We start from the raw sequence: 23,891 nt of genomic DNA, 5'->3' as shown, positions 1-23,891 counted from the left end.
TAAATGATCCGAGGCGCATGCCAAAATAATGCAACATAGTGCATGGGGCAACATTGGGGGGCTAAATGCATTGTTCCCCCTCAAACCATGGGGTGTATCGTGCACTTTGGTGACTGAAAAAAGCAACTGCTGGAATTTTGTGAGAGGAAATAAAACAATTTCTGGAGGCTGCAGCATTGTGGAATTTGGAGATAGAAGGGTAGCAAAACACAAAGAGAGAGATTTCAGGATAAAAATAGTATCATGTTCTATCAACATTATACTTTTTAATATATTTTAATATATATAATATAATATATTTTAGTCAGTTACTACATTCTGCAATTGATGCATTGAATGTTCATTGTTGCATTACTGTAAAGTGATGCATATTAAAACTACGCTTAATTATTTACTGTAATTATAATTATAAAATTCTAATTGTTTTAAATTTGAAAACGGTTTAAAATAAAAAATTAATGTTTAAAATAAAACATTGAAAATGTTAAATATTAAATTAAAAAAATACATTTAATAAAAAATAAAGTTTAATAATTTTTTAATGTTTTCAAATAAAACAAAATGTTTAAATTAAATAAATTTTATTATTAAGTTTAAAAAAAAATCTTTAACAGGCTCCTCAGCACTGAAAGTGAATTGACTTTTTTATTTTTCTGACTCCAAGTACAAGGGCAAGCAGCTAGGCAGTTTCTTGAGCGAGATCTTTCTCCAATCTTAAGACACTCTCATTTCGGGGGTGCCTCAAGGAACGAGAGGTGGGGGAAGTCACGGAAAAGCAATACCCCGCACAGATCTCCCCGCATACTTCACTTCCCCTCAGCATGCTTCAAGTTCATCGGGCCTCGGTGGCGTCACAGCAGGTGTAATTTATGAGGTGTCAAGAATGTTGGGCTGAAACTGAAAAATACACTGTAAACTCCAGCTCCCCCACTACCCCTCTAACCCCGAAGCGTGAAGCCCCATAACACAGGTAGAGAGGGCCTCTTATCCCGTAAAGTCCCCCATGTAAAATACATTTCACATTTGGCTCTGGTTTATATTCTGCAACACCAATAGCAGAATTCCACAGAAAAAAAGAAAGCTCACAGCTACCCAGACCTGTGAAGCTGGTGACCAGTTGTGTGTTATGTATTGGATTCTGGTGCTTCGATAAAGTTTCTTGCTTTCCAATAAGACTTTATTGGTTAAAGAGCTTCACATAGATCTGGTTGACCAGCTTCACTTCGCTGTGAGGTCTAACTGCCAGACTAAAAATCACGAATAAATCACCCAAAACTAGAACAAACTGGCCAAAGCTGGTTCACATGAATTGGTTCTACACTTTGTTCTGCTGGAGACATGTGTGCTGTTCACATGCTGCTGCTGACTGAACTAAAAATGCTCCCTCAAACATCTGCGCAATGCTCTGGATGGCTGGTATTCTGGTCTGATGTTTTTTTCTAAACCCCCGGACTGAAGGTGGGATAATACTACAATTACGCTGCGTTTCGATAGCGGCCGTCGGGTTTTGAATGAGAGAGAACAGGGAAACCCACTTTCGACACAGCTGAGGTTCAGTACAGCCGAATCTAGATGCAGACAGGTGCAGAAAATCCACATCCTAATCCAATGAAACAGCAATTCATTTTCAGCGTGAGACCCTGGCATAGGACATCTGTCATGCTGTGATGTCCCGCTGCAACGACGTATTGAATGAACTAAATTAATACGAAGCAACATTCGCAAGTCTAGACTAAAAGGGTGTTGAATTCCATTTGGAGGCAGTATAAACTCACATTCATGGGAAGAGACAAATTTCCAGACCCAACGTACAGTAAGCTGGAATTCAGGGAATGTTTGTCTCCCATTTCCTTCTCAAGAATGGTTAGGCTAGTTGTCATTTATATCAGTGCCCTTCTTACAGAGGACATTTTTCCCAAACCACTGGACAATTTAGACCCTATTTGGATATATTCGCTCTCAAAGCCAAGAAAGTTGTGTGTGGAAGTGGATAGCACTACGTTAGGTGTGATTTTAAAAGGGATAGTGAGCCTAAAAATAACAATTCTGTCATCATTTATTCCCCCTCGCATCGTTTAAAATAAGATATTTTAAGAAATGACTTAAATTTTGTGTCAATGAGGGCCAAAGTTGTTTGGTTACCAACGCTCTTGGTCAAAAATGGCATCTTTTGTGTTCTGAGAAAGTAAAATAAGTCATACAAGTTTGTAATGACATGAGGGTGTTTGTGATTTGTGTTTGTGATTCCTAAAAATGTAATTACTTGAGTTATAATATGCGGTGCTACTCTCAAAACTAACCAAACTCTTTGTGTGCGAATAGAAGGATGTGTCCCAAGCCAAGTTCAGCAAGGAGATTGGACTTATTCAGGAAGGGAAGACCACAGAACCTACCAGTGTCCTGTTGTGTGTTGTCTCTGGTTAATGATTTCCCCAGGCCTGGGATCTCTGGAACTGTAGGCCGCCACCCTGCGAGAAATAAACAGAAGATCAATCAGAGGGGATTCAGATGCAGGAGGGGAAAAGAACAGCATGAGGAAAACAAACAGGCAGAGCAAAACAGCACAAAGGCTAATGAAGGCCCCCTCCAAAAGCCATTCTCCTCATCACATTGGATCCCTTCCCTTGGTCCTGATGGAAAGCTAATCTTCCATGCCTCAGTGCCAACCCCGCAGCGAATCGAAAAACTGTCTGCTAAGCACGGCTGCACCCTTTTCTAAAAACACTGTGCTCTCCATTTTAAGTGTGGGGTGGGCTATTTTCTTCTGCTCCTGTCATCTTTCTGAATTCCAGTGGCTGCAACAGGTAATAACATGTACATTCCAGAAATGTCTCAAATCAATGCATCATTGTCGTCTTAGAATTATAAGGCAACGCTAACAACCCTGGAGCAAAAGGAACTATGCAGTTGTGTTACAGCGGAAAAAAAACATCAACTCAAAAACACATTCCTACATGGTTGGGTGAACTAGCAAAGCTAATCGGCAGATCTGAACTTTTGGGGTTAATCTTGTTATGTAATTAGATTTTAAGAAGTTCTTTGTTGGCGGGAAGGAGGATTGGAATGGGGGGGGTCTAATGATGTCATAATGCTTCGAGTTGAAAGAAGAAGGATGACCCCAGATGCCACACACAGGCCGAGCCAAAAAAAAGAAAACCGGGGCTTGGGGAGTGTGTTAATAGTAGCAGAGATGCAAGACTGAGGACAGGCTTTAGACATGCCGAATTTGTGCCTGATTAGCTGAGGTCAGAGATCAGCCCATCTGTTTGCTCAGAGGAGTTATTACAAACTGCCTCACTGGGAGAGACGCGTGACGACGGATGCTGAACGTGTTTAAACCTACAAAAGCACAATGCTGGTGTATCGTACAGTGACGCGTACAGCAGGAAATACAGATAGCTGAAATGTTACAGAACAGCACGTGTACATCTTCTGGACTAGTTAAAACAAACTCGGAGCAATGTTTAGATTTCAAAGTCTGTTTGTTGTTCAAATTGCTTGGTTCGGCTATTAAAAAAGTGCCACTGTATTTCCTGTTTTTTCAGCATGTGGCAAGCTAATACTATGGTTTTCTGAACTGTGTTACGTTTTAAAAGGATAAATAAGTATATAATACTATGTGGATGAATGAGTAATATTGCATATTAAGGGGGTAATAATATTAGGAGAGAGATATAAAGGGAGATATTCTTTTCAACAGGAAAACTACAACGAATAGTTAAAATGCAAAAGTGTTTATAAAAATGCTACAAGCTTTGACAAGGTCTATTTGCTCATTGAGAAGTACCACTTTCACCTTAAAAAATTGTAGCCTTACATTAGCTGTGTAATTCAAGTTATGCAATAATGACACAACCTGTATTGGACTCTTACACACATTCTTCCCCTTTATGCTTATCAAAAACACAAAGTTCTGCACTGCGAACGCTCAGTAGATAAGGTGAGCCTAAACTAGTGCTACGTTTCATTCTTTTTCTCTCATTTGGTGTGAAATACACTTCAAAGACATCTCAGTTCTTTATTTTTCAGAACCACTCTACATCGGTTGCATGAATGGATGCCTTTGTGTATTAAGAAAACGCGAAAGATTGGTTTTAAGGGCCAATGTCTTTAATGAAACAACAATTCAATGCCTTGCAGAAATTGTACGAATGTTTAAATTTGGACGTATTAAGCAGCTACTGCTGAAAGATACTTTTAACGTAACAAAAGAACGACAGAAGTGTGGCACGTTGTCTATTTAACAGTGCAGTCTAGTATGGCAGATCTTGAGAAGGTTTAGCTTCCTCTGGGGAGAGCGAGAGGGAAAACGCAAGGGCTCTTTCTTTAAAAGGCCCCGGTCTCAAATTGCCAATAGAGTCCCTGTTTTAATTACAGCTCTGGCATGGCTTCCCACTAGATATAGATAACAGATCTAAAGCCACCGAGTTGAAAGCCAGCAGTATTAGCTCTCTGATCGCTGAAATAAATCCACATGCCGTGACTCCATCAGGGGGTTTAGGTGTATATTTATCTGACATTCAAATTCATCTGGTTTCTCTGTTCCACCACGTCCACGTACAGATATGATATAGGGACTCAATATAGGCAACTGTGCCTTTAAGATTCTAAAACTTTAAAAATTATGGGAGTACTTGGTTATAAGCAACTTTATATGACTTTGAGTTTGACTTTATTTGGATTGCACACATACATACATTTAAACTAAAATTTTGATTTTAAATAAAAAATTTTTTACAAGCATGGATGTGTATTGCATTTTTCAGTCCTATACGATGTTTATGTACTGTATGCAAGCTGACTAATGCATGTTGCTTTTTTTAGCCCGTGTAAACATCTACATGCCCTTTCCATGTTTTGTTTAGAGCATGCATACTTCAAGTCTGCATTCTCATTTTTTGGAGACATCAAACAGCTGCAACAAAACAAAGCAGCAGGATGTTACACACATGCACAGAAAATCTCTATTGCCTAAACAAATACATAATAAAATCACATAAACCACAACGCTGCTATCCTTTTGAAACCTTGTCTCTTCATATTATTTTTTGCCATAAATAATTATTATTTGTTTGTCACTGGGTTTTGAAATGATCTAACCAATAAAAAGCATTCAAAAGTGCTTGTCAACTTTGACACCACGGTATTTAATTTGATTCTGTATGTATGTTCTCTGAAGGTCATCTATTGAAACTATTCACGGATTCATTTGAACTATTATAAAACTCCCATGTCTCATATACCAGAAATGTACCGAGCAACATAAACCTGCAAAGCAACTTCAATGGTAACACACTTCCTGAAACATGGCTGCAAATCCTCCCCACACACAGCTTTCACATAAACACACACACATTCGGTGTAGAACAGACATTCCCTACCTGACAGCCAATCAGATGCTTGAATTTTAGCAATGCCGGCATATCAGTCAGCAGTTGTAAAATATCTTGTGTAAATGCACTCTGTCTGTTCCTTTCCAAGTCATTTGCCTGACATATTCTGACTCCAGAACCTCAAATCATTAAATTGGAATTGTAAAAAACGGTGCCAAGTCGAGCACTTCAGTATTTACAAGCAGAAACTGGCCACATTCAGACTGGAAGCACACAGACTACCATTTCTTGATGTGGAGCATCTGGTCACGATCGTAGCAAAATGACTTCTGTGCCAATGCCACACCGACGTTACATTTCCCAAAGACCTCATCACTGTTTTTGTAAATTAAATTTAAGTAGCACAAACACCGTTAAACTTCAGCTCAATTGTTTTCTGCGAATCACTGTCCTAGACAATGAATTGATTTAAAACTGAATCACTGAACCATTTACAGTATATGATCACTCAAAAATGTTCATGGACGTCTCACTTAACCACAAGTCTGTGAAAACAAGAGTTCAAGACTGAGTTTAACCTTTGGAACATACTGTATAATGTCAGGAAACCGTGAGAAATGCTTGAGATGTTCCTCTTCAAAGACTTGAAAAGCTTGCTTTAAATCATAAGAGTGAGCGCATCAATAATTCATTTGATTTCAGTGTTCACGGATTCGTTTCATAACTTGAAACTACATCACATGTAAAATAAGAGCAGAAGAAAACAGAATGTTTGTCTGTTGTTTAATAAGCCGATGCAGGTATTGCTTAAGTATTGTTTAAGAATGCAGTTTGAAGATCATCGCAGTTTTGATCTAAAGTGTGTGGCCGCCGCTGCTCTATGGGACGCCCTTCAGAACCCTGTCCAATGGGAGAATAACTAATGCGCGACCTCCAGCAGGAAGCGTAAAGTAGATATATAGAAAGACAGAGCAACAGGCTTCTCTTGTTCTGGATCAGAGCCCTCCACTTTGCTCTCTTTTTGGGTCCATCCCAAGCTCCCACGGCCAGGGGCCACAAGCACTTCAGATCGTTCAAACACAAACACGGACGTTCCTCAGGGACGCCAGCACACGGCACGCATCCTGTAGATGACTTTTTCAAAAAAATAGCTGGTTTGTTTGGTCTAGAAGCTGGATATGAAAAAGCGCACCGAGACATTGGCTTTCTTCCGTAGAAGACTGATGGAGATGTTTCCAGGAATGCTGCTGCTCTCTTCTACAATAATAGTGGATGGGGACCAGGGGCTATCTATCCACATACAATTCATGCATAATACTGAAAGCTATCCAAAGCCATGGGATAGCTTTATGTAAAGAAAAGACCTCAAATTAAGTTGCTTTTCCATGTAAAATCAGTCCTGCTTGTCAGCTGTGGTCACCATTCACTTGTATTGTTAAAGAAGAGAAACATTTAGCTGTAAATAAGTCACATTGTTTTTGAAAGACGTGAGGGTAAATTATTCTAATTTTGGAAGTGCTATTTTGGAATGGTGTAATCCAGCAATGTAGGGCTCTAAAAAAAAAAAAATTCACACATTTTTTCTAGATTCTTTGGTTTCTGCTTTTACTTTACAATAGTAAAATATTTGCCCAGATGATTTAAAGTCTACTAAAATTTAAGCACATTTTTTTTATAATTGAAGTAAATAGAGTATACTACCGTTACGTAATGTGGGCGTGTCATACGATGCGTCCGAAATTGCATACTGTGACAGTACGTACTGAATTTGAATAAGTACCTACCTATCGGCCGTTAAAACAGCATGTTCTATATAGTATGAGTGGGAGTAGTATGAATACATTTCGGACATACTGCGTCCGCCATGTTTTATGTTCACGTGATCCGTATGCTCTTTGACCCATGACGTATTTTACAACAACCTACACGTGAGCGTTGATAAAAACATAATTTAGTCACGAGAAATTCATTTATTGGCACTTGCATTAAAAACAGACATCCGCCTTTACGTTTTCCGCTATATTTATTTGATTTACTTTAGAAATTTGACCGTTTCTCAGCTCCTGTGGCATCTTGGGATAGATAAGTGTCCATCCGATCCACACTCACGAATCTCGGCGGAAGTAGTACAGTAGACCATCCGGGTATTTCTCGCCTACTGTTTTTTGCATACTGAGGTTTCGGACATACTATTCATGACTCATACTCATGTTCGCCTACTATACAGTGTTGAAGTAGGCGATTTCGGACACAGCGATAGTTTGCTCAGGCTAACCAGACTTTTATTTTGACAGGTCAACACAATAAAAGTCCTTTTCAGAGTGTGTTGACAGTATCTTTTCTCAAGTGAAACAGAGAAAAGATGAAGTAAACTCTCAGAGCAGCTCTGGAGATGCAGTTCATATATTCTTGTCCCCATAAAGTGAGACACGGATGCCATTCCGCATAATGTTGCAGATTCTATTTTCATGCCTGGATTCCACGATTCCGTCTGTGCTCTCCGTGTCGTGGAAATCATAGGACCCTAGCAAGGTCAAGGTTATTTTGATTAAGATATATGATTTTGCATTCATTCTGATATTGTAACTCTGATGAAAGTTTAATAATTAATGCTGGGGCGTAGAAAACACGGTTGTTATCTAACAAGGTTTACTGAAGTCTGGAGGGCAATATCAGGAGAACAGGGAGGTTTTGCAAAAGTCAATGCCCCCTGTTGCATTAAACCCTGTGATATTCCCATCTGCCTACCATTTTAATCACCCCTTCGCCTATGGTACATTCCACATCATACTGACCTTTTCCACGGTGACATTAGCCACCACTAAAGTCTAATGTTGCCTCTGTACAAAGGACAAATATCCACAAACCCGCCATTAACATGAGATTACAAGACTGTCAATGTCACGTATGCTTTATGTGTACAGTATGTATACACACACTGATCAACGGACTATATGAATGAAGCATTAGTTGCACATTTACTTCAATGCGCACGTTGTATACGTTGATGCGTTGAAACTAGAAACTCAGTTACAGTGTCATGCCAAGGGCACACGTTAAGCCCCACTGAATGAGTCAATTCAGAGGAGGAACAGATGCATAATGAGCAGCAATCAAAGAAGCAGCTAGAGAATGAGAAAGAACGAGAGAAACAGCATTAGAGAGCGAGAGAGAGACCAACGTTTGTGTGGAAGAAACAGACAAGGCCACGTTGAGTAGCAAACCACAGCTGGGCAGCTCTGAGCTATGGGTAGGTTAGCTCAGGGTTAAAGCTGGGCGGGGGAAAACAATGCAGCCCAGCTTGTCAAAATTCGAATTTATGGCCGGTCGGCCAGCGAGCAGCATTTTGGCCAAGTGGCTTACAGTTGTGTTACAAGGGGGATGGGAGGGAGAAGAAAGCGTGCAGTCGTTTGTGTGTAAATGTGGCGATTGTGCTCTTTACAGAGATGGATAGAGGAAGAAAGAATGAAGAAGTTTGTGTGGTCGGACCAATCGCTGGATCCATGAGATGAAACTACTTGTGTGGAAACAGATCTAGGAAGATTAGGGTTGGGTACCGGACTCGAATTACGTCGGTACTACCGAGTATCGATTCACATTAAATCAATCGGTGCCAAATTTCGGTACTTGAGAACGCATCGGGTACTGCGCGTGAGCAGGAGAGAGAGAGAGAGAGAGAGAGAGAGAGAGAGAGAGAGCGAGAGAGAACATTTTACTTCACGCAAAGCGAAACTAAAATAAATAATAATAAAGCTAATAAAGCAGGCTGTCCTTATCAACGTACAAAATGAAAATAAACACTCGACTCTACATATGGTTATCATATTTATATTATTTATTTCACTTGTTCTTGTTTAGAAAATTAAGCATACAATCGCGTTACGGAATATGCGCGCTCAGACGCAGCCGGCACGCACACACATAACACTGTGCTGAACATTTAAGTTTGTTAAGGCGCTTGTGTTTTCTGTCCACCAATGAATAAAATCATCTCATGAAGTCCTGAAACAAAGTTATTAGTGACAGATTAGAGCAGTCGATGGAAAGAGGTGAGTGAGGCCAACCGTCAAGGTGCAGTTTAAAGCTGTGAACAGCGCCGCAGGAGACTGATGCACAGTTACATTATGTATTATTGTATGATCGACATTATATATTTATATGTAATTCGTTCAGTATCTCTGTTAAAAATTTATATTACAAATCAATCTGTTATTTTCAGTAATGATGCTGTTAAAAATATTTTTGTAGACTTTTCAAGTTTTGTTTTTTTATATTATCTAATGGTCTGTTAATGGTGGAGGCCTCATGGTTTAGGTAAATTATCACACTGCATGAATAAATGATTATGTGTGTGAGGAGGAAATAGAATAAGCTGGTTGTAATAATAATGCTGTAGTTATTTCTATAGTCTTTGTGTAAAATTTCAACAAAATGTTTGAATTGAGAGGTTTGGACTTTTTTCTCTGAAATAAATAAAGTACCGAAAAAAGGTACCGTTTGGTACCGGCACCGAATTCCAGGTACCGTTTTGGTACCGGTACCGGTACCGGCTAAAAAGTGAAGGGTACCCAACCCTAAGGAAGATAGAAAATAAATCCAGCAAAAAGGCCAAAAATATGTTAATTAAGTTTTTACATATGATTTGGTTTGGTCTTAGTTTTTATTCAGTGATTCAGTTTATCAAGCGCATTATAATATACAAAGTTAAAAATTTATATAAATGACCCAAAATGATTAAATAGAAATATACTATACATATATACTGTAAAAATATAACCTGCTACAAAACGTAATATGGTAAAATTAAGTATACAATGTCAAGTTGTACAGTATCTGGAGAGCTTTGCACAGTGGCAGATCCAGTAAATGCACACAAGGTACTCTGACCCACAAAACCTCCCTCAATGCCCTTTGGGAAGACATCATTAAACAGTTATTGCCAAAAAAACTGACTGCTTTCGAATAGAGAATCCCTGGTAGATGACTGGATGAAAAGAAACAGAAACAGTCGGTAATAAATCAGTTTACAGTTACTGCTCTAAATATACCCTTATGAGCAGCACCCACACCAGGTTGTTACTTAGTCTAAAAGAAAAATAACACAGGGATTAATGCGCTAAATTTGGATGCATGCTTTGTGACAACTATAGTATATACTTGTGTATCCAAGAGTTACTTCTAGCCCTCTAATTTAACTGGCCAGACAGCATTCCAAAAGGCCTGATATTTAGCAATGGGATGCTTCAATGTTTGTACGAGTCTGCTTGTTTGCATTCATAGCATTTCATAGTATAAATCAGAGCTAAGCAAGCTAGGAGTATTCTCTTTCTCTCCGAAAGGGGTCTCTCTATTAGTGATGCTGCAAATAAGAACCAAGTTAATTCAATGACTGAGTCAGTCATGATTTCCATTTTATACTTTGTGATATAATGAGAATATAATTGTGATATAATGAGAATTTTCATCAATCTAGTACCGTCAGCTCAGTGTAGAAAAGAAACATGTCAGTGAATAAATCATTTTGAGCTATGTTAACTAAGGTTTTTGAGTAAACACTACTAATGTAAACCTGGTTTCTCTACTACATCCCATAAAGAGATGATGAAAAATGAAAATTATGTAGACCGAACAACGGTGGTTACCATTGACTTGCATTGGTTTTGTGTCCATACAATAGAAGTAAATCCATTGTTTGGTTACCAACGTTCTTCAAAATATCTTCTTTTGTGTTCTGCAGTAAGTCATAACGGTTTTAAATGACAAGATGGTGGGTAAATTATGACAAAATTTTTATTTTCCTTTTAGGTTCCATGTTAATACAACTAAACCTGTTTAGTTTCCTTCCGTGTAAAAACTCAAACGTTTAAAGGCAACAGGTTTCCACACAAATTTCTAGTAAATTCAAGTCATTTGTGTTAACTTCTAGAATTGTTGTATAAAAGCAACATCCCGTTACTGTTGTGCTGAGCAGCGCAACTGTGACTGCCTGTGGGCAAATCATACTCATGCCTCTCCCTCATGTGACGCTGTAAAATTACACTGTTGTCTTTATCATCTTTGATGAGGACAGTTGCAACCAGGGAACGCTTGTCCTTCTTGTCCAGATGCTTTAACCTCTGTCCCCTGGGACGTCTGCAGCCCTTTGGGCGACGTGTTTTTTCCTCACTCCCTTCGCTCGACTCCCTTTGTCAAGTCCAATCATCTCTCAGCCGGCGTGATGGGGACAAACGCATCAACAAACAACCCAATACACATCACCAGTACGGACAGGGAGATTTCCTCAGCAGACGTCCCCGGCTGAGAGGTCCCGAATCATCTGCTTGAAAGCTGGTAGCCTGCCTGGGTCAAAAGGGGAAAAAACGTCCCACATCCATCATGATCACTCTGATGCATTAACTTTGCTCGACTAGGTCACTATATTAGATGGTATGCTTTCATGACTCGCCTCTGGGAGGCAACCGCCGCAGCAGCGCCCAATAAAAATCCATGCTGTTTCACACATCCGCATCAACGAACGGACTGAGTGGACGGTCAGCATCATCTCATTTAGACAGAATGAGGAAGAGTAAGAAATGATTAATAAAGGAAGGCGAGGCTGGAGAGACAAGCTGAGCTGTACAGAGGGATTACCGTGATGGACCAGGATAGTTAATGAAAGGCAAGTGGCATAGTCAGCACGAAAGAGGAGGAAAAAAGACACCAAAGCCTGCAGGAGGGGAATACCAGCAGACGAAGGCTGTTACACTGTTATATAATTACAACAGTCATTACAGCCAATTTCAGATCCTCGAGGGCCTGGAGCCACCGGGCCAAGTCTCATTATATCCTGGGTCTCTGCCTCATCTCAGATGACTGTGGCAATTTTCAGCATAATCAGTATTTTTTTCTCTCATTTTCCTGGTTAAAAGATCTAAAACAAGATACATTTACTTGAGAAGCAAAACTGGAAGTTCAGATAAAATTTCCTAAATTAAGTATTTTCTTAACCGTTGGCAAATGTTATTTTCTTGTTTTGTCATTAATAAACGTTTGCCGAAGGGATTAAAAAACGTATATTGTACAATTTAGGTTTTCCAGTTTGTATTGTTTTATGATCGTTTTACTGTAAAACAAAGCAAAAACAAACATTAAGTTAGCAACGCCAAGGTCATGGGTTCGATCCCAGGGATTGCACATACTTAGAAACAAATGTGTAGTATAATGCAATGTAAGTCGCTTTGGATAAAAGCGTCTGCCAAATGCATAAATGTAAATAAATGTAAGAAGAAACAATGTAAAATAGATATATGTGTATATCTGGTTAGTTGACAAATATTGTATACTGTAAATCATACCCGTCAACACTCCCGTTGTTCACGGGAGTCTCCCGTTTTTGACACCCATCTCCCGCCACCCTGCCGTTTTGTTGTTTCTCCAGTGAAACTCCCGTATTTCAGTTATTTCTCCTTTGAAACTCCCGGACTGACGGGAACTGGAACGCGTTCACAGGGTGGCTTGAGCCTCTGCCCATTTGCCCTCACAGGCTGGCGCCCTTTGGTAGGCGAAATAGAACGGTAGCCGAAGTGGAGTAGAGAGGATTCATATCCCTGCAAAAACGTTCTCTTATTACACCGCTAAAGGTCCGCAGATTCCACTCCCCATTTCCATTTAACGCTCATATTCCTCACAGTCTGTGTCCGCTCACTGAAGACGACAGATCGTTTCATCGACAGGTAGATGCACTAGAGTCTACTAGCTGTTGTTGTTGTTACACTTTCTTTGCTTTCACAAAAAACGTGTTATGAAAAGTGTTGTGTTCTGCAACTCTGATTAAAAACAGCTAATATAGACTTTATTTCTAATATTTCCTGTTCTGTGACCATAAGCGGTTCTTGTAAATAATATGCAAACACTGTTAAATCCATCCATGTAAATAACCAAATAAAAACGTTCTGCTAACTAATAAACAAAGTTAAAACAACCGACCTACGGGACGCGTGAAGGGACAAACTGCTCGTGCTTTTTCAAACCGCGTTTAGATGCAAGTTACAGTATTTCATGTCTGACGTTGAGATCTCTGGCAAAATGTAAGTGCTAAATTAAGATGGTACCTTGCAGATATACCATTCATGGATTCATGGCCCTGTGAGCTGCATTAAACAGTCTCTTAGATTTACATTTAAGAATTTGACATGAAAATGATGTTATGTTAGATATAAAGTAGTTAAAAGATTTAAAACGATTTATAACAGAGGGGTGCCTTATTTGTCCTGCACAACCAACCAGTAGTCCACCCAATACATCTACATAGGTAGTTGAGAAATATTTATTAAAAAATATTTATTGCTGTATTTTTAGTCACTCTTAAATTTGCATGTTTACAAACCTGATCACCATACAGCTTCACAACACACAATTGGTCACAATGTTGTTGGCACTTTTCTGACATTCATTTTATATTCAATTGTTACAGACAGCAAATACAAGCAAACACACGTGCAGTAGATGCAACAACAGACCGCCAGAGTTTCTATTGACTTTTCTGAAAGCAGACATACATGGCCATGAAACTACACAATGCCGGTTAGTGTCGATGTGATGTGTGTAGGTTCAGTATAGAATACAGTGGCCAGGGCTGGATGACATTCACATCCCACTGTTTGCATTCCAAGGCTGTAATGTGACAGAAGACGGAAATAAAGACACGTGTGGATTGTCTATTAGACCCCTTTGACAGTCTCTCTTTTAGTTTCTCTATGACTCGCACGTATTTGGTGTTGACTGCATAGTGACGACAGTAAATCAATAGCCAAAAATTCTATTTGAATGTGTATACAATGAATTTGAAGGCATATTTAATTATATTAATTTGAATAATATTACATACTATATAAAGTATATGAAGCAAAGTAAATAAACACATAATGGATGGATAGATGAAGAAACGGATAGACTGGTTCCTATCTTACAAAACGGCTGGGAAATTGTTTAATATATGAAACCAGATGACACTAGATATTCTCCAACTGTTCTCCCCCACATCTTCAAGTGAAAATTTTATTATACATGCCTTTAGAAACATAAACTAAGAAGTTAATGAATAAGGTCAGAGAAAAATATCTTCCCATCACAGAACGTACCCTTCAAATCGTACAGTCCAAGCCCTCAGAAACCCGCCAGGAACATGCTGTAACGACACCCAACTGCCTAAAATTGACCTACAAAGAGCTTTATTTTTATACTTCATTTTACACCACTGACATGCCTACACCGACATCTTAACAGGTTCCTTACGCTTCCATTAATTTATTTCTAAAAGTGTGTCTTTGTGTGTGCGTGCGAGTACATCACGCTATGTATATATATGTTTGTGCGGCTGTTCTCGGCAGGTCCATGTGATGGAGCAGTCACATGCAGCACACGCGAAAGAATGTGTGAAAGACAGCGAGGGAGGGAGTGACAAAGAGGGGGTAAGTACACACTGTCAGCTTAGAGCTAGGAATGGAATCGCTTCCTATACCAATGCATCTTAAAAACAGTTCACTTAGATTATTAGTTATTATTATTAACCCTTAGTCATACTGAATCTAAAAAACATTATTTATAAAGAAAAACACAGAGATTTCATATGAGACCAGTAGTCCTATCATTCTGGCAGCAGAAAGGTTCTTTAGCACCAAGTCTCTCTATTAGCAGATAGAAACGCTGTGTTCTGCAATGCTTACACCATTTCAAAGATATACTTTCTCTTTGTGTGTACAATAAAAGGCTCAGTTGCAGAAACAACCAATATGTAACATGATTAATGCCCCTAATAGGCTGGCATGGTATAATAGCATGTATCCTATCCTAAAACAGAGAGAAAGAAAGTAAGAATGAGAGATAAAGCAACTTGGGGGGTTTTGTGACATAGACACACCCAGGATTTTAGACACAGATCAGGCTTCAGCATGTACACAGTGTACTATACAGTCAAGTAAAAAACGGTATCAGCCTCTTAAAAAGGTGTTTTCCCGCATTGCCCAACACACCGTGGGGTGGAATACGCCAAATATCAATTACGACCACCCATAGCGTTATTTATTTGCAAGCACTATTTAATGGGACAGAGCTACTGAATCAATCTGTGATAAATTGCAAAATAACGTGATACACAATATCCGATACAATCATGCTTTATGTTTGTAAAATTAATTTGAACTAAATTTACATATATTTAAAGGGATAGTTCACCCCAAAATAAAAAGTCTGTCACCATTTACTCACCCTCTTGTCATTTTAAACCTGTGACTTTTTTTTTCCGCTGAACACAAGGGAAGATATTTTCAAGAATGTTGGAAACTGAACAACAGCGGTACCCATTGACTTACATTGGTTTTGTGTCCATACAATAGAAGTGAATAAGTACCGACGTTGTACGATTACCAACATTTTTCAAAATACCTTCTTTTGTGTTCTGCAGAAAGTAAGTCACACAGGTTTTTAAATGGTGACGGAATTTTCATTGTTGGTTGAACCATCCCTTTAACAGCTGAAATTTACTCAACAAACATAAATGTTTAATATTCTTTCTCATCATTGGTCATGTTCCACAGTACTCATGCTAACATTCACGTGCCAGTTTCACCACAGACAGCCGAAAACTCTGACTACACATGACCTTTTGAAATATTAAAATCATTTCGTTATTACAAACCATTGCGCAATGCGTATTGGTGATATTTCAATTTCAATATTTCTGGCACACTAAAATCAGGTGATGCCCACTAAAGCTGTGCTAAAATGTATCTGCATAACACAAATAACAACCAAATGTATTTTTCTATTCCACTGCCACAATCAGCATTTTTTTTTAATAAAATCATTTCACCAATTGCTTTCTGCTGGAACAGTTTATCGCAGCGGGAAAAACAGCGCTGCATTTTGTAAATGTGACGCATTCTATTCTGAGTCTAATTAACAAACAATGGTTGCGTGTTTGTGCTAACAGAACATAAGCTGACACTAAACTGGATTCTGCACAACAACAAAAAAGTACACGCAAAAGTGCTGTAGCAGTTTAGTTAAAATCCACCCAAAGTCGTGGCTCATGCGCCGTGACACTCAATCGAAGCGCTTTTGTCCTGAGCCGAATCGACACTAACGAGTCTACAAGAAAAAAACAGCTACGGTCTTCATCAAACACAGTCACAAAACCTTCTTTGTTCATGAGCGCGAGGTTAAAGCCACTTCAGTGAGATGTATGATGGAAAAAACATGGCAAGGAGGTTTAAAAATGATGGCGAGGGAGTGTAGAAAAGCTAACATATGAACGTAGTTATGAGGTCCATAAGACTGCAAAAGTGTTGCTTTACCGGTCCCATGAGCCAATAACTCGCCAGAGCTCTCTGAACTCACCGTACATGACAGGCCAGTCTAGTTACCCTGCAAAATGAAGCGTGATGTACCTCACACCAGGAATGAGAATCGTAAGTAAATGAACAATTCTGGTTCCCATCCCAGGGCGACACTGTGGCTCGGTGGGTTACCTCACAGCACGAAGTTTACTGGTTCAATTTGGAGAACGAATGGTTGGGTCTTAATTATTTTAGTACCAGAACACATAAGGTTAACACATAAGGGTCATTCATTCGGAAAATGAACAACTGGTTTGCCTCTTCAAAAAGGGTCTGTTTTAAGACTTCCCTAAGCCCAGCCCAGACTGACCAACTTACTGACCAACTTAAAGCTCACTCTTTATCTCTCTCGGGACCCCATCCTACATGTGAGAGTCAGGAGTTCTGTGTCCCCTGATGTACAAAAAACTGCAAAGGCTTACTGTACATGATCTACTTATGTTAATGACACATGACATCTTGAGTGGAAAAGTACCTGATCCGTCCTCACATGAACTGGACCTGCCGTCCTCCTGAGCAACAGATACCACCTATAGAATGATGTCTGAGAGGATGTTAAATGTCACAAACAAAAGCCAGATTGTCCGGCAGTAAAGCAAGACAGAACGGGTACAGTAAAAGGCTTTCAAGCTAATACAAGTGTCCTGTTATTGAACCACGGACAAACTGGGACTCGTGAAACCTGACAGGAGGCAAATAAGTGGAGATTACTACACATAAAATCGACCAAATTGATAAAGACAGTAAATATTGTGATTTGTACATGTTTGTCTTGTAATATCTGGCATATTTGAATAAACACTGGCTTCATGATGGCCGTATTTCTGTGACCCAACATCTGAAGTCAACTCCTTCCCCCATGCCGGAGAATCACAACAACAGCAAAGAGGACTAGAACCAGATTAAAGACGCTGCCAACACCATCAAATTTTCCATCAAATTAAGTCGCCAGATCCTCAAACGCTGACATCAGATAAAGTAACAGGAAACGCAGCATGAGAGAGAAGTGATGAGTCACGATTGACAGTTTGCCCAAACATAATCATTGAGTGTGCGTGTGCCGCACAGCAGAATATAATTGATAAGACAGCTGAATGAAGAACACAGGTCTGTTCGGACAAATAAGAACTTGGGGGCCGGTTCAGTCATGGACAGGCTGGATATTCAAGCCATGACAGATTTCACTGCCCTAGCAAAACAAAAAATGCTTAGAAGGCTTGGAGCCGGTGTAACATTTCTTGAAAGCTCAGGGGTCATTTACATATTCATGCAAACATTTAACAGACGCAAACCATATTCTTTGAATGCTTCAAATATCTTAACCTGGTAGAGATTTTGCGACGACGCAAATGCACATTCACAAACCGTGACATCAAAAAATGTTATTTGTGGTTCTTCTAAAGATGCCAAATAAACACCTCGTTGCTTTCTTGCCCTACTGAGTTGGTTGACATCTGTGTTTTTAAACACACTGTTACTTCTTTTTTCTTAGCTTCGTAAACCACATCTTACACAATTCTCGATTCAAGAACTTCGCTTGCTGTCAAAGTGGGACACAGTTAAAATTGATATAGTCTTTCACCGCAGTAGATGGCTGAGGAAATTGTGGGATGCTGCTCTCCACTTACTGCATCATTAAAATCCCTAAGAGGACCCTAAAAAGAACATTTTTCAATGTCTCCACCATAGTAATGCCTGATACTTGAGACCACATGTTATTATCAGATAACACAGCATAACAGCCCCTTTGCAAGTTTCACTATGCATCCGTTTACAGGCTTTACCTCAGATTATTACCCAGCAGTCAAAGTAGCAAGGGGAGGACAGTCAGGTGCTACCTGGGACAGGACACTTAAATTGAACTGAATTGAAATGATTCAAATTATGCAAAAAGCGATGAGTCTGGTTATAATAAGTTGTCTTTGTTTGTTAAAGGCGTTATCGGTCATAATTCCTGGCATGTAATTGGAATTGAGATCCCCAAGCTTTCTTCTGTGCAGTCATTATTAAAAAAAACAGTTCACCCAAATATGAAAATTCTCTTGTTATTCACTCACCCTCTTGCCCTCCCAGATGTAATTGACTTTTTTTGTTCAGTTGAACACAAACAAATAATTTCATATTAAATTGACATCAGTTTGTCTACTTATACGGGACTCAAAATGTAGTTGAAGTAAACCAAATGACTTCAGTGGGTCAATAAACGTCTTCTAAAGTGAAACGATTCTGTAAATTGATTCTGTAAATATGCAACAGTCTTACAGTAATTGACTCTTCGCCTGGAGTTTGATTGACAGGCAACAGGACCAATCATAATGGCGATATCATGCACTCCCCCTGTTGCTATTTGCCATTTTGTCTGGAAAATCAAACCATAGAGTTTAACCGGCTGTGCATTATGCGGTTTTAAAAAGTCCTTCACGGGTTGTTGCTGGCCGTCACATCGACCGAACATGATCCCAGCTAAAAGGCATGTCGCTGTGGAATCTTAGTTGTCATAATGTACAAAAATAAAAACTTCTTAAAATAGACTCATACAAGAAGAATTGTCCGAGTTTTACCTGTCATATGATCCGCGCTGAAGGACTGCATCCCATCAACACTGACAGAATTTTATCTGAGGTCAAATTGAATGTTTATGGTCATAATCACAGTTTCACCCGTTTTAGCACAATTTGACTTTTATTGTAAAATTTGTTATTGTAAAATTTAGTGTGGGGTAAGGTGTAGTTCAGCCACCTCTTAAAATATGTATGAATATCCCTGATATCAGGTTATAAATCTATATATGTAACGTATATACGCAAACACGAATCAATAGATTCTTAATTTCGTTACTATGTCACGAACTGCCGCGAGACTGGGTTGAAATATGGTGTGTTGTTAATATCCAGCAATTTCTAATTCTGTTTTTATTGTCTCTCTAATGTTTGTGTACATTTAAGGCATTTCAGTGTTCCTAAAAAATAGTTACCGAGCTGTTCATATTTGTCATCAAATGCTTCAATCAAAATCTTTCACTATAAACATATTGGTATTAGATTGATGCAAATGAACTTGTGTGTTTTGTTTATAACAGCTGCGTCTTTGGATGACGCCCCATACTTCACTCTCAAAGAGACTGTATTGGTAGGTTGCAACTGGCTGGTAACAGGTGTCACTGTCTGACTATGGGCACAAAACAGGACAGCCTGATTCTGAGAAATAAAAACAATCAGCATCCATTCCTTAAATTCTCTCAACCTGAAAAAAAGCAGCATTTAATTCAGAGAAAAATAAAATTGCCCGACCACCCCATCAGCAATCATCGTTCTGAATCTAATTCTAGAAACATTAAAAGGGCATTATGTGATACCCAAACCTTTCCCAAAAGAAAAGGAAAACATTACCAAACGGCATTTAAAGTCTAAATTTAAAGCTTGCAGGGGTGCAGGGCTGACATGAACTATCAAATGACCTACGTTCAACATACCAAGCATTAAAAGGTAAGTAAAAAATAGCAGTGACCAATTTATGGTGATAGTAATTCATCACATCAAAGCAAATCCATCTGAAACGCATTTTGTGGGAGGCTGATGCAATGGCTCGCCCGGTCCAAAAAGGGCACAAACGCTCGAAAGTAACTGTGATTTATGATATACTGCATAAATAAATGCAAGCAATCTGATTTATATTGGGACCATGTTACTTGCAATGCCTGAATCTTTCACCTCATTCTGCTTGTTGATGTGACCGAGTGTTTAAAACCACAAGACACACCAGAGGAAGAGCATAAGGACAATTTAACAGCAGCATTACATTAAAGATCTGGCATTTATCAGTCCTGACTAGGGTTGGGAATCGAAAATCAATTCCAATTTGGAATCGGAATCGAAAGGAATAGGAATCGGATACTTGAGATTAAAATTTGAATTCCTCTTATCAATTCCTGTGTGCATATTTTCAGAAAAGTACATGCGTTGCATGATCTGCTGATATCTCAATAAAAGCCCTTATGAAAATTATCGATATTTTTTACTATAGTAAGCATAGTTTAGCTATAGAATTTGCATTAAAGCACAGGAATCACAAATTAACCATAGTTGCATTATAGTAACTGCAGTTTAACCATGATGTAGTTCAACTATGATAATACAAATTGTAATAAATCAGAAAAGGTGTGTTTCTATGTGTAAATACACACAAAACGGTGCTCATAAATATATATATATATTTTGCAAACAAGTCAATAAGCAGGCTAAATGACCATACAGGTTGATATCTAAATGTTTTACTTCAACTGTGGAATCGAAACTGGGAATCGATAAGAATCGAAATCGATAAGCAGAATCAGAAACGGAATCGATAAAATTGAAACGATTCCCAACCCTAGTCCTGACAGACTGAATGCCTGAGTATTGAAGAATCTGCTCAAAATACACATTACTGAGCTGTTGTAGCATTTGATTTTGGCCAAGTGTAAGCCATCTGTCATCTGTGAATTTTAAGTATCACAAAATGTTTTGCATCATTGCAAAATGTACAGTATATGCAAAATGACATGTCATGTCTCTGTAGTCTAACTGATGTCCAGTCTTCAAAGAAATCTGTCGATCATCACTTCTCCCCTCAATATGTACAGTACGCACATAAACAATCTTGAACTTAAACAACAGCTGAATCACATACTTCTGATGCTTACGTGGATCATTTTTTAGGCCATAAAAACCATGTGTAACCATCCGAGCAGGTTATACACAAGACTTCCCTTTCCTTGCTTTACTTGCATAGTGTCCAATTATTTCTACAATTAAAAGTCATGTATTGGTTGAAAAATGTCCACGTCCTTAGAGATTAAGGATGTACTTTGCATAGGACTGTGATTATAAAATGTTAGATTTATGATCATATACTTTTCCCTAAAATTACGTTATGTATCATTAGGTTTTTCAATTAAAACCTTTGCTAAATTCCTTTTGTAGTGTGTTTTGGGCAATATTCAAATAGGATTTGGGTGTTCTATTGGTTCTCATCTGCCAGAGAACATTCCACCAATAGAATTCATCACATTCCACCAGTAGACACCATTATAGTTTCCATTAAATCCAATACAATTCCCAGTATAACCATTGAATCCATTACATTTTCTATTGTGTTTTGAGCAGGGTTCTATTGTTTTTTTCAACAGGGGTGTCAGAGCAGATAAAGGTTGGGCTTTAAATTAAACCTTTATTTTGAAATTAAACTCAACGAATGCCCACTTTGACACTTTCACATACTGAATATATACTTCAAATGCAAATTGCAGACTTTCTTATTGCTTTTGGCTGAAAGTACACATCATTTTTTTTCCATAAATGATTATTTCACGATTAATATCCTATAGTGCTGTGGGAGTGCTTTGGCTGATGTCGGACATAGCAAAGGGGGGCGGGCTTTGCGAAGGGTCAGTTGGGTTACTTTTTGACTGTTGCTGTGGGTTGCTTTTTTACGCAGGTTAGGAGTGGAAGGATTTTGTTATTTAGCTGTCAATCTTAAAATGATTGTATTTATAAATGTTAAGTTCTGTTGTTTGGACTAGGGACATTAGGCTCAGGAACAATGATTTTGTTTCACAGATCTGCCAACCCTGCACCGTCTGTTAACACTCAAGAGCAAGCTGACTGTTATACCTGTGTATTATTATCAAATCTTACGTACTGTTGTGTGCACTCAAACATTACATTGGCTAAACTAACACATGACAACAACTAATGATGAGTATCCCATTTTTCGGGAATTTAAATTCACATGTTTTTCAGAGCCATGGCTGCGAACTGTTGTTGCATTCTAGCAAACTCTGAGTGACGTCAATGGACCGTTCCAAGATGGCGGACACGTCTACATGTCTGGAGCGCTTGAATGAGGTATCTAGTTATACATATCTATGTCTATAGATCACTTCACAAGATGTAAACTTTGGTTTAATTTTATTTTTTAATCTCACACACACATAATTAAATCTTAAATATATTTGTTAAACATTTAGATTTGATTATAAACATTCTGTTGTATTTTTTGGTTGTATTTTTTTCAAACCTTTTGTGTTAAAAAACTGAAACAGGAAGTTCTTCTGGACCAGCGTTAAATCGGCATTATTTGCATCATCCGAAGTGGTCTATAGAAATGTTCCACTTTTAAATGAGATGTACATTGGGCAGTTTATAATATGTCTAACGTTACTGTTGCTTGTGTGGCTGTATGAAATGAGAGGCTGTATCAACAGTGTACAAAGTTCACATCTCTTCATGTTATCCTATTGAAAAGTTAGTAAACCAGGGGTCGGCAACCTAAGGCACGCAGAAAGGAAATCAACAGCACGCCAAGCACATGCAGTTAAATGTTATATTAATTCTATATATATATATATATATATATATATATTAATTAATATTATTTGTTTAGTTTACGAAAATGTTTAAACCCAGTTCGAGTTTCTACGACAAATTACATCTTAATCCTTATAATCAAGTTTAGTTATAGTTGTCACGTCAGGCGTCAGCACCCAACTGCATATCGAGGAAATGGTGCTGCACAAAAGGGTCAGTCTGTATGCACTCAATGTTGTATGTATGCCATTTACCAACCTTGTTTGAAGCTAAACACGAGAAGATCACTGAGATAAGAGGCGCGATGCGGCACCACAAAATCTGGCTGTAAAAGATGTTTTAAACAGACCTTGCTGCTTGGCAAAGCATCCCGACCCGTTAAAAGAATTTAAAGAACAACAGGTATCTGCTTGATAATATTAATAGCCTTCAAATATAGCCTACTGTAAAGAGGGTCGCACACGAGATGCAATGCACAGCGGCGCATCCCGTCTAAACAGATCACAGGTATATCACACCGGACACGTACATTCTGTATGCACGAGCTCAAGTTCAAAGTCTACTCCTGATGCAAGTTGGACCAATTTTTATGTTATTATTATTGAACGTTATGTAATGAATTGGCTCTATATCACGTTAGTAAATCCGTTACTGTTATTCTGTGTCTGCTGTTAATGTGGTAGAATTGAGAAACAAATAAGGCTTTTTGTATTAATGCACTGTTTTTTTTCGTTATTCCCAAACAGATAAATAATATATCTTGCAGTCGTTATGATGAAGTTAATTTGTACAAAGAATGATTTTGACAAATTATATGTATTTATGTGTGTGGCGCT

At 38.6% G+C, this 23,891-nt stretch overlaps 1 protein-coding gene across 1 annotated transcript in view; it reads right to left on the bottom strand.

The window, feature by feature from the left end:
* Positions 1–23,891, bottom strand: part of thrab (thyroid hormone receptor alpha b) — a 145,610-nt gene that overhangs the window by 72,039 nt on the left and 49,680 nt on the right. The window contains exon 3 of the mRNA XM_057357804.1: positions 2,394–2,468. The gene's annotated coding sequence lies outside the window, so the exon portion shown is untranslated. The remainder of the gene's footprint in view (positions 1–2,393; positions 2,469–23,891) is intronic.

Source organism: Triplophysa rosa, linkage group LG18 (assembly GCF_024868665.1).
Source record: "Triplophysa rosa linkage group LG18, Trosa_1v2, whole genome shotgun sequence".
NCBI lineage: Eukaryota > Metazoa > Chordata > Actinopteri > Cypriniformes > Nemacheilidae > Triplophysa > Triplophysa rosa.
The sequence above is the reverse complement of the archived record's forward strand: the minus strand, read 5'-3'. Positions and strand labels throughout refer to the sequence as shown.